The sequence below is a fragment of the Dromiciops gliroides genome, chromosome 3 (genome assembly GCF_019393635.1).
Source record: "Dromiciops gliroides isolate mDroGli1 chromosome 3, mDroGli1.pri, whole genome shotgun sequence".
NCBI lineage: Eukaryota > Metazoa > Chordata > Mammalia > Microbiotheria > Microbiotheriidae > Dromiciops > Dromiciops gliroides.
In genome coordinates, this window is record NC_057863.1 from 634,214,943 (window position 1) to 634,227,320 (window position 12,378).

The following is a 12,378-nucleotide window of genomic DNA, read 5'->3' on the forward strand; positions in this document are numbered from 1 at the left end:
TGGGATCTTTGATCATGCTCTTGCATATGAACTGGACAGTGTCAGTCTTGTTGGGAGAAAGCCTCCCAGGTACAGTCTTTTCCTCAGACATGCCTTCTGCTCAGGTAAGAGGCAGGGCTTGTCTTGCCATTGGCTGGAGTTTCTGAAAAGCACAGGGTTGCACTGAATAGATGGAAAAGCATCTTTTGAGCCTGGCTGGGGTACAAGATCCAGACAATGCTTGCCTTCAGGGAGGCAAAGTCACAGTCATTCAAACCAAAGAAGCCGACATGAAATTGTTTGCATAAAGTTGACCAACTGGAAGAGACCTTAGGCAGTCACCCAGCCCAACCCCCTCATTTCACAGTGGAGGAAACTGAGGTCCATAGAGATGAAATGTCTGACCTGTCCAGGTCACCCAGCTAGCAAGAGACAAAGCCTGGACTTGAGTCCAGGTTGTCTGACTACAGGTTGTGCCCAGTTTTAATGTCCTTCCTCCTAAAGCCTGGTGGGTTTCCAGAGTGGAACACTTCACAAACCAGTCCATAAAACCATTCTTCCTTTTGTCCCTCAGTCTCTGGTGGGTCTCACTGAGACAGAGAGGTTGGGCTGGTGTTTGGGGGCCAGTCACATGTACTGGAGGCCTCCCAGGGATTGTAGGCATGGGGTGATTCTTTACAAGTACCCTGGTTGGCATCTGTTCTAGTCCATCCCCATGGTTTGCAGATTGTTTCGCCAGATGCAAAGTTCTGGGCCCTGGCAAAAGGCAGGGATAATCAGCTCTCTCCCACCTCCCCTGCTCCCAGTGCCTCTCATAGCATTCTGCATGCAGTGGGTACTCAGTAGATATTTTATTGGACTGGCTGGAGTAGGGAGTAAGCTATGAGACTAGATCCCCAATCCAGATGCTTAACTAAATCATGGATCATTACGACACATTAAGAGGAAACAGTACAAGAAAATATAGAACTATTTCATATATGTTAGACTTGTGCTACCAGTCAGGCTCAGAGTTGGCTAGGGGCAAGGATGGTGTCCTACCTTTCTACTTCCGTGATGCCCAAACATTTGGGAATGAAAAGGCATTTATTAAGCACTTACTGTGTGCTCAACATTTTGGGATACGTATAGAAACATGAGACAGTCTCTGTCTTCAAGGGCTCACATTCTTTATTTTTATTTATTTATTTATTTTTGGTGAGGCAATTGGGGTTAAGTGACTTGCCCAGGGTCACACAGCTAGTAAATGTCAAGTGTCTGGGGCTGGATTTGAACTCAGGTCCTCCTGACTCCAGGGCCAGTGCTCTATCCACTGTGCCACTTAGCTGCCCCTGTAATTCTTTATTTTTTCTATTTTTTATTAAGGGCTCACATTCTAATGAGGTGGGTGCAGTGGTGGGGCGGATGGCAAGTCCCAGGTGTCCTTATGATGAGTCTGGTTTATTGTCAGACTTTTCAGGACCCCGACAAGTTACAGGCACCATCATGTGCTCAGTACTGTGCTAGGCCCTGGGAATACAAAGAGGAAATGAAACATTTCTTGCCCCTAAAGAGCTTACATTCTTTAGGAAGAGACAACAGGTACAAACTTCTATTCAGAATAAATACAGAGGCATTTTGGGAGGAGGCATAGACCCTTAAGAGGTGAGCTCTGGTGGAAGAGGGAGCCTTGTCTAGACGGGGGGCTAGACTAGCCTGTGAATGATGAAAAGTTTATAGGCATGATTTTGTGCTTTTATTAGTCACAACAGTTTATATATTTGAAAAACATCCATACTTCTGGGCTCACAGTATTATTATTTTTTTCACAGTATTCTTTTTAAGGCAACAACAGGTATATGGACTTGTTTTTTCTCTAAGTTACTCATTATGAGTCATTGATTGAGAGGGAATTCTTAGGGTCACTTTGAAGCCCCCCCCCCAAAGTTGAAAGTTGCCATCTTTCTCCAGCCTCCCTGGCTCCTGGAGCTAAGTGCAGAGGGCTTGATTGCATACACCCCTGTTCCTCCCTCACTTTCTAGAGAGTCGTTTCTAATTCAGTTCTGCAGTGGTGCCTGATAGGTGTCTAGGGGCAACGAGCACAACTGCCCTTGCCTTCAAAGAGTTTGCATTCACTTTGGGCACTCAGTGTTGGGTTTCAGAGAAAAATCCTGGTGCCTTTATGTGTTCAGATGGGAAGTGACCTAGAGTAATGGCCTCCTTTTGTCCAGATGTGGCCTCTTGGAAAGCTGCAGACCCTGTCACGGTCAGCATGAAATTTCCTAGTAGGGCCATTGTTTGCTTGGATGTGACCTGAGAGGAGAGGTAATGTGTCCTTTCTTAAATCCCTTCTTCTCATTGATGTAGGAATGGACTGAATTGATCATGAGGTGTACCAAAGAATTACACGATTCAGTGACTCTGCTTCTATGTTTTATTAAAAGACTGTGAGGCGGGGGCCGCTAGGTGGAACAGTGGATAAAACAGCAGTTCTGGAGTCAGGAGTACCTGAGTTCAAATCTGGCCTCAGACACTTGACACTTACTAGCTGTGTGACCCTAGGCAAGTCACTTAACCCCCATTGCCCCGCCAAAAAAAAAAAAAAAAGAAAAAAGACAAAAGACTGTGAGGCCATGGGGAGAACACCAAAGGAGAAAGATGTCTCGATTAGGGGGATGAAAATGGTTATATTTATAGTGAAAACTGTAGGTTATTTCCTCATTATCTTAGTCTCCTCCTTGTGGGAGGTCCATATCCTATTTTGGAATTCTTGGGGTCCTAAGACGTCCCCTGAGGCAGGTACCTTTCTCACTAGGGGTGTGTTTTTAGGGTTTAAACGTCATAAGGCAAACTAAAGGACACATTTTGTCCTTCTGCGTATTTTCCTAAAACATGTTTAAACTTGTCAGACCCCAGGGGTCTCTGTTTAGAATATCTCAGTTTTTCTAGGTACAGTTTCTGTTTCCTGTCATCCAAGAATATCAATGGCTATTAATAGTTTATGGTTCCTGGCTACTGTCTCCTTAGACTTCTGTTGATATTGTTTGTTGATAACCCTCTGGTTACTGTAGATAAGAACTCAAGTCTTAGTTTATCTGTTAACTCTGGCCACCTCCATCATCATGACCATAGGAAAAAACAATCCAGATTAACTCCCAATTTTTTGTATGAAAAAGATTAATAAGTGACTCAACTCCCTACCCCCCAAAAAGAATCTGATAATTCTGATAGCTCATGTTTATCCCTTGGTTTGTCGGAGGAAGTAGATAGATGTCTTTGTAGCACATGCCCTTGCCTGGGCTGGGGAAGGAGACAGAAAAGGGGGTAGGATGAGCATTTATTAAGTGGGCACCTACACTGTGCTCAGCACCATGCTAAGTGCTTTATAAAGCTTATCTTATTTGATCCTCACAACAAACCTAGGAGGGAGGTGCTGTTATTATTCTCATTTTATGGATGAGGAAACTGAAGCAAACAGAGGTGAAGTGACTTGCTCAGGGTCACCCAGCTAGAGATTGGATTTGAACTCAAGTCATCCTGACTCCAGGCTGTGGCTCCTGCACTATGGCACCCCCTACCTGCTGCTATGTTAACTTATGTTTTTGTGTGTTTCACGTTCTGTCAGAACTCACTTGTTCTTATTCTTAGTTGGATCCCTTTCTTTTCCCCCTCCTTTTTTTTTTGTTCTGTACAGGCTCAGAACCTAGGAAAAGTTTGCCCTCCTATGAGATTATTTTGCTTCCATATTGTCAGTGTTGCAAAGATCTCTAAGACTGGAGGACTTTTTTGGGGTAAAATTGCTCTTTAAATGTAATGTTTGCTCTATTGCCGTTTTAGGCAGCTGAGGCTTAGAAGTGGGTTCTATTTCCAGAATGTGCTTAAATTGGGCTGTACTAGGTGATTCCTCTTGTCCCTGGGCTGAACTCCCAGCGTCCCAGGCCATATTAGCCAGGTCTTTTTAGCCAGGTCATGTGAGACACAAGGGAATGAGTGTGAGAAATGGGGCCCAAGACTTCCTTCTGTGAGCCCCTGCATGACCCTTGGTTTTTTTACTTCCTTGGCACTTCCTTTTTCCTCTCCCCCCCCCACATATTTTCTTTTGTGGTGGCTTAATAAATGCTTATTTATCCAGATCCCAGAGATTGGTTTGCCTGTCTTTCTCTTGCTGCTCCATGTTGATTGTGACCAGGCCGATCCACTGTGTAACAGGATGTTCCTTTAAAATTTTTTTTTTTTTAGTGAGGCAATTGGGGTTAAGTGACTTGCCCAGGGTCACACAGCTAGTAAGTGTTAAGTGTCTGAGGCCGGATCTGAACTCAGGTACTCCTGACTCCAGGGCCGGTTCTCTATCCACTGTGCCACCTAGCTGCCCCAGGATGGTCCTTTTAAGATTGCTTAAGGTTGTTTTTTTGAGTGACAGAGAGAAGAGAAGCAATGTGACATTATAAAATGAGAGCTGGCTTTGGACAACAATCCTGCTTCTGATTCATGCAGCCTGGGTGACCTTGGGCAATGCACTGAATATCTCACTACCATGGGCAGCTGTCTATGAGGATCAGCAGCATTGGACAAGGGAGTCTCTACATTGGGAGTTCTCTACATCAGTGGGGAGAGACAGAGAGAGAGAGAGAGAGAGAGAGAAAGGAAAGGGAGAGAGGTGGATGGAAAGAAGAGAAAGGGAGGGAGGGAGAGAAAGATATGAATGGAGAAAGTTAAAGAGATGGATAGAGAAAATAAGAAAGGAGGGAGAGAAAAAGGGAGATGAAGAGAGACAGAGAATGGAAGGAAGAGAGATAGATAGAGAAATTACGAGAAAGAGGAGGTAGAAAAAAGGAGGGGAAGAAAGAGAATGAGAAAGAAGAGAGAAAGAGATGGATGGAAAGAGAAAGAGAAGGGAGGGAGAGAAAATATAGACAGGAAATTAAAAGACTTCTTACATCCAGTCCATGTTTTTAAGTCAGTCACTCCCACCCCTACTTACAAACCTCAGCATCCATATTGAAGCACCTTTATTCTAAGAGCACTGAAATCTAGCTTGTCTGCATCTCAAAGTAAATAGCCCTGGGCTTCTCATTGCAGGCTCTGGGGCTGGGTGAGAAGGGAGAGACAATGAAGAGGAGGTGGCCCAGAGGCTGGGGCTTAGGGAGCCCTCTCTAGTAGAGGACAGCGAGAGTAGAGGACACTGAGGCAAGAGTAGCTGCAGAGGTTTGTCCCCCTCTCCCCCTTCTCTTGTCCTCTCAGCCCCTCCAGCTTATAGTGGTCCTGAGGGAAGAAGAGCAGATGGGATAGGCATGGGGTGCAGCTTGAAGGCAGCAGGGGAGGGAAAAGGAGAAGGAAGATGGGAGGGAAATCCCACCTTGTGGCATCCCAGAGGCGAGGGGAACAACATCCATTCATGAACACTTGCTGAGTCTGGGCGATTTCCCAGATATAAGGGTTAGAGTCGAGTCAGTCAGTGCCTTCCTGTGTGCCACACCCCACTGAATTAATTTTGAATCATCAAATTCTATTGTATCTACCCTTAACCTATTTGCTTAAAAAAAAAAAAAAGAGCAAAAATATCTTAGACTGCTGACTTTTTATCACTGTGAGCTCTCTTGAATAGCCTCACTAAATTGCATTCTCCAGTAAAACAAAACAAAAAAACCAACAACTAATCTACCCCCTGATCTATTCCAGTCCTGGTGACTTCTACCCCCCCCCTTTTTTTCCTTTTTTCTTTTCTTTTTTTATTTTGTGGGGCAATGAGGGTTAAGTGACTTGCCCAGGGTCACACAGCTAGTAAGCGTCAAGTGTCTCAGATCAGATTTGAACTCAGGTCCTCCTGAATCCAGAACTGCTGCTTTATCCACTGTGCCACCTAGCTGCCCCAAGGTTGACATGTTTTTAAACCTGTCAACACATATGCATTATCCATCCTGAGAAACGTACCAGCCATTTGCTTTCCAATGGCAATGAAACATGCTCATATGAAGATCGCTTTGTTGCCCCTGCTTGGATATGTGGTTTGTTCTCGGGGGCAAGGGGAAGAAGAGGAAGGTTAAAAATATTTTAACTAACTAGTGGCCTAATCTGTGAACTCCTGGCTGGCTATCTGACTGTTTTTAGCTGGTAAAGCTATAGCTGGCTATTAGCTGCCTAAGCCAGTCCGCAAGGGCCCTTTAAAAATTCCCACACTGCTTCTCCCAGACTGATAAGCAAACAGCCTCTTTCCATTTAACAGCAAAGGATTTATTTAGGTGAATAAACTTAGGGATAAAGACAACAAAAGTAAAATAAAACTTGACTGCTTTTTTAAAACTTTCTTTCCTGCTGTTGCCGCCTCTCATCTGAGGGTATACTGGCTGATGCCTCTATATAAAAGGTTTCTCTCCTTGGGAACCCTGGGACCAAGCCCTCATGCACATCAAGCTAATTGGTTAGCCACCCTAGGGCAGTCTTGGCAGAACCGCTGGGCTGGGTGAGGGGCGGTCTGTTTCAGGGCGTCAGAAGCTAATTTCTAGTCGCTCACAGAGGATAGAGTGATACTCCCTTTTCCTTTAAGACAGAATGGGGGGCAGCTAGGTGGCACAGTAGATAAAGCACTGGCCCTGGATTCAGGAGGACCTGAGTTCAAATCCAGCCCCAGACACTTGACATTTACTAGCTGTGTGACCCTGGGCAAGTCACTTAACCCTCATTGCCCTGGGGGGGAGAGCGGAGGCAGAATAGGACAAAGTTTAAGATAGGTCTCTTTTCCCATTCATACAGTCAAGTCTAGACAGAATTGTGTGTTAGTGTTACAGAAAAAGATAATGGCTCCCCAAATGGGACACTGTGCTTTAAACCAGGGTTTTAGATATCATTTTTTTTTTTTTTGGTGAGGCAATTGGGGTTAAGTGACTTGCCCAGGGACACACAGCTAGTAAGTATAGAGCGTCTGAGGCCAGATTTGAACTCAGGTCCTTCTGAATCCAGGGCAGGTGCTCTATCCACTGCACCACCTAGCTGCCCCATTGGGTATTTTTTTTTTCATGTCAGACTTACTGCAGGGTGTTTTATATATTTGAATATTCTTATCTGTAATTTCTCATGTCTTTCTTTTCCAAGTAAAAGTTTTCTAACAAATAAATTCTTGTGTGGAATGTGCCAGTGTCACTACAGTCATTTTTTCTTCACAGAAGATGATTATAACGTACTTTTAATACCGATTTGGCAAAAGTATTACTAAATCCACACAGAGGAGTACTTGTGACACAACACTATACTTCGTGGGACTCATTTTTAGCCCAAATCACCAAGGTGTTAGATGGGCATGTGCACCACCACCAGGGACAGTCATCTTTGTAGAGTAATTTCCTGGTGACTTTTAGATGAAGTTGGTTAATGGACAAGAAGTAACCTCCCTGAGCCCTAAAGGCAGCTCTCATTGAAATCCGGCAGAAATTAGGCCTTTGTCTTCAGTACAGACATGGATGTCTGTGGGTCATTAGTCTCTTCCTGACATAACAGGAATCACTTGAGCTAAACAGAGGTCCGAGCTCCAATCCCAGTGACTTCTTGGTTAAGAATGACATAGCTTCCTGTGCCCAGCATGCCCCCGATTGATCATACATGGTGTTCCTCCTACAAAGACTGGTCCATAACATACATCCAGGTCTCAAACACGACACCTGATTCCTTGGAACTTGTGGTAGGACTTGCATCTCTCAGAACTACAACTCACTATATTGCTTCATTTCTCCTCTCTCCTCTATTCTTTCAGCCCCCAGATAGGGGGAGAGGTCATATGGAATAATGGAGAGAGAGATTCAAAGTCAGAAAGACCTGGGTTTGAGTTCCATGTCATCCTGGCTGTGTGACCCTGGGCAAGTTGCTTGACTTCTCATTGTTCTAGGCAACCCTCTAGGATTCAGGAGGTGCCATCCTGCATTAGTGGAGAGATTTTTTTCACCAGGAAGCTCCATCCACCAAGAAAATCATAGGTCTAGTCCCTTTTCTCACTTGGTCAAGTATGTGACTCGAGTATTTCCGTGTTAGGTCAAGCAGAAATGATAACCTCTGCTCAGTTCTTGAAAGTGGGATGAATATCATTGTTAAGTCCCATGTAAAAGGACTTCAAAAATGATAATTAAAAATATTTTAATATTATTCTTTTTGAATATTAATATAGACTGGTGGGATTTTATCAGTGTGTGGAAACCATTGTAGAAAAATACCCTTCACTGATGCAGAGCTTTAACCCATCAGTAACTTCACCATCTCAGAGCAGGGGTTCTTTTTTTGATTTTTTTTTTTTTTTTGCGCTGGGCAATGAGGGTTAAGTGACTTGCCCAGGGTCACACAGCTAGTAAGTGTTAAGTGTCTGAGGACGGATTTGAACTTGGGTCCTCCTGAATTCAGGGCCAGTGCTTTATCCATTGTGCCACCTAGTTGCCCCCTAGAGCAGGGGTTCTTAACTTGGGGCCTGTGAAATTATTTTTTCTAACATTTTGATAACTATATTTCCGTATAATTAGTTTTCTTTATAATCTCATATATTTTATTGTAAGCACTATAAATTGTTAAATTTATCACAGTTATTCTGAGCATGGGTCCATAGGTTTCACAGGGCTGCCAATGGGCCATGACACAATAAAGGTTAATAATAAACTCTGTCTTAGAGTTGCCCAGGGGCACTGAGAAAGGTATGTGATTTGGCAAGGGTCACATAGCCAAAATATGTCAGAGGTGAAACTTGAACCCAGGTTTTCCTGACCACAAGGCTGGCCCCCCTTTTCATCTATGTCTTTCTTCTTCTTCTTCTTCCTTCTTCTTCTTCTTCTGGTGAGGCAATTGGGGTTTAAGTGACTTGCCCAAGGTCACACAGCTAGTAAGTGTTAAGTATCTGAGGCCGGATTCTGAACTCAGGTACTCCTGAATCCAGGGCTGGTGCTCTATCCTCACTGCGCCATCTAGCTGCCTCACTATGTCTTTCTTCTTAACTCGGATTCAGAGGTTTTCTATACAATATTCAGACTTTAGAGGGAACCCTTGTCCTCAAAGTCTTGGGTGAGCAAAACATGCCCATTGTCAGCCTCCAGGGATGTTTAGCCTTACTCGTTAATGAGAGTTGCAGCATTATGGTTTTCTGCAAGTTTTGAAAAGCAAGCAAGTCAAAATAAATGTTGATGACTTTATGAAGACAATCTAACCGTTCTCTATCTCCATGTCCTCATCAATAAAATGGGGATGATAGCCATTACCTCTTTCTAGGATGGTTATGAAAAAAAAAATGAGATACGTTTGCAAACCATCAATCCCTATCTAAATGCTTGCCATGGTTGTTTTTATTTATTTATTTATTGTTCTTTTCTAGACTGGCTCAGGCATGTTCGGCGGCCTTATTTGAGCTCATAGTTTTTGGGGAGTTACCGTTTAACCACAAGAGGCCTTTCCATTTGAACATGTGCTTTATTATGTTACAAACCCACAAAAACACAGCTAAAAAAATAACACATTTTCCCAAGATAACATTAACCCAAAAAAGTTAACAATATTGTTGGAATAAATCCAGTAATACTGCCTGAAGAAGCATGATAGAACATTGAAAACATGGAAAAAAAATTTTTTTTTTCAGTTTTAAAGCATTTAAAGTGCCTTAACTGCTACTGACATAGAAGCGTGTGTCTGTGTATTTGAAACACTGGTGAGTTCTAATTCCCTCAGACTAAGGAGTGTGTGCCCTGGCTGGTTCTGGTTCACTTTCTAAAGGTGATGTCACTTGTTGCTTAATGTCATTAAATGACCTTTTTCTCAGCAGAGGACGATCGGGTGGTCTATGTTAAGACCACCATGTACAGCCAATCCAGAAACACTTTCTTATTGAAAGGAAATATGGTTCAGTGGCCTTAGGGGAAATTCTTGTAGATGGGGATGGATGAAGTACACACTACCTACTGAGGTTCTTAGGAATGGACTTGGGAGCTAGTGCCAAGACCAAGACAGTGTCTGATATATAGTAAGCACTTAATAAATCTCTGTTACCTGCACTACTTGAGGAACCAAGGTGAACTTTGGAGAATTTCAGCCCGACCCTCACACCCCCTTTTTTTTTTTTGTGGGACAATGAGGGTTAGGTGACTTGCCCAGGGTCACACAGCTAGTGTCAAGTTTCTGAAGCCACATTTGAACTGAGGTCCTCCTGAATCCAGGGCTGGTAATTTATACACAGCACCACCTAGCTGCCCCCCTCTCTTCTTCTTAATCAACCACCCAAAGCAAACTAACCTCAGTCTATCTAGAAGTGTGCTTATTTCCCCCTTTTTTGTGTGTCCCCAAGATTTCTCCTGCTTCTTTCGTTATTTTATTCTACAATAAAATTTGGGAAAGGTATTCACTTGAAAAGGATTTGTTATTGAATGTAGACTGACACTCTGACAAAGGGGTTGCCTTGGCTTCATTTTTATCTTTTCTCATGCATTTGAATTTAGGGCCCTAGAAGAGAAATTTGCAAAGATCTAGTTTAACCTGACCTTGGCCCTTTTCAATGGGACTTTCTCCTCCCATCCTAGCCCTCTAATAATCAGATAAGATGGGGCAGCTGGGTGGCACAGTGGATAGAGCACTGGCCCTGGAGTCAGGAGTACCTGAGTTCAAATCTGGCCTCAGACACTTAACACTTACTAGCTGTGTGACCCTGGGCAAGTCACTTAACCCCAATTGCCTCACTAAAAAACAAAAATAAATAAATAATCAGATAAGACACCAACACAAGTCATGCCCAAATATACTAACAAGGGGTGCGTGAAAATCGCCCCATCACCCTCATATACACACACACCCTAAGACATAGGGAGAAAAATCTATTTTAAGAATCAACCTAGCTGTGACCTCCCTGAAATTCAGATGACCCATTTAAACAGCTGAACTTTGTCCGTAAGATAGAAAACATAACTTTGTTTAGTCCAGTAGTTCTTAACCTGGGTCCTGTGGGTTTGTGCTTTTAAAAATATTTCGATAACTATTTCAATATCATTCATTTCCTTTGTAATCCTGTGGATTTTATTGTATACATTTAAAAAACATGAATCTGAGAAAGGGGTCCTATGTCTCACAGACTGCCCAAGGTTCCACAATGAGAAAAAAGGGTACGAACTCTGTTCCTTAACAAGAAAATATGCTGGTTAACCTAGGACTTAGGCTATGTGAATTGTTACCTTATCTGCCAATAAGTCACCCTTCCTAGTAGAAATGTTGCTCCTTGAGGAATGGATTTTCTCCTTGTGGAATCTCTTATTCACAACATACAGAGCCTCACTAAATGTTTACTGAGGGAATCAATGAATGAATTGTCCTAGGGGGGAACCTCTTGGGCATGAATATCTGGATCAGTTGCTCAGTGAGTATGAAATATTCCTTGGCACATCACGCCTAATTTTCGTTTCTTCTCTGATTCTGGATGCCACCTCTTCAAACATATCCCATCCATCTCCTTTTGTCCCCACACCAAGTCATATGGCCACAGATGATATAGTAGAGCTATTCCCATGGAAGAAAATAGGCATAGGGAGCCAACTGGTGAGTTCATTGGTAAAGGGAACTCCCAGATGAGGATACTCCTTCCTCTGCAACTTACAATTGTGGAGAACTACCAAGAGCATTGAGAGGTTAAGTTACTTGTTGAAGGTCCATATTTGGAAAAGAATGCCAGAACTTCTCAGTTGCAAACATGTAACTGCCCTTTTCTACAGATGACCTGTGGTACCCTGACTTAGTATCAAGACTCCCTCGGTGGCATGTTTGAATGGATTTTGCTATCAATCTTTTTTTTTTTTAATTTTTTGTTTTTTTTTGCAGGGCAATGAGGGGTTAAGTGACTTGCCCAGGGTCACACAGCTAGTTAAGTGTCAAGTGTCTGAGGCCAGATTTGAACTCAGGTACTCCTGAATCCAGGGCCGGTGCTTTATCCACTACGCCACCTGGCTGCCCCCTATCAATCTTTCTTTAGCTCATCTTGTTGGCTGAAAACCTGCTGAAAAACTGGGCATGAGGCCTTCACCACATTTTGAGGATGAGACAACAACAACAAAAGAAACCCAACCCTGAACTTCAATGCAGAAAAATGTTTCACTTTATCAAATATGAACAAATACCAATAATGTGAGAAATACACACCTGTCTCTCTGCTGAGTGGGGAGGTGGGGAGTGTGTGTGACCTGAATGGCAAGATTTGGGGCCACAACATTTCAGTGGGGTGGTCAGTTTCCCCGAAAAGATTGAGCACTTCAGTAATCCATCTTTCCCCACTGAATTCAGAGTCCAAACAGAAAGAAACTACATCACGTGGGGTCAGGGGCTGGGGGTGGAAAAGAAGGACGCCAGGATACACAGGAGGAAAGGAGCAAATTCTAAAAATTCTAAAAAGCCACAGCTTCTGAATGGAACTGATTCACCCTCAGA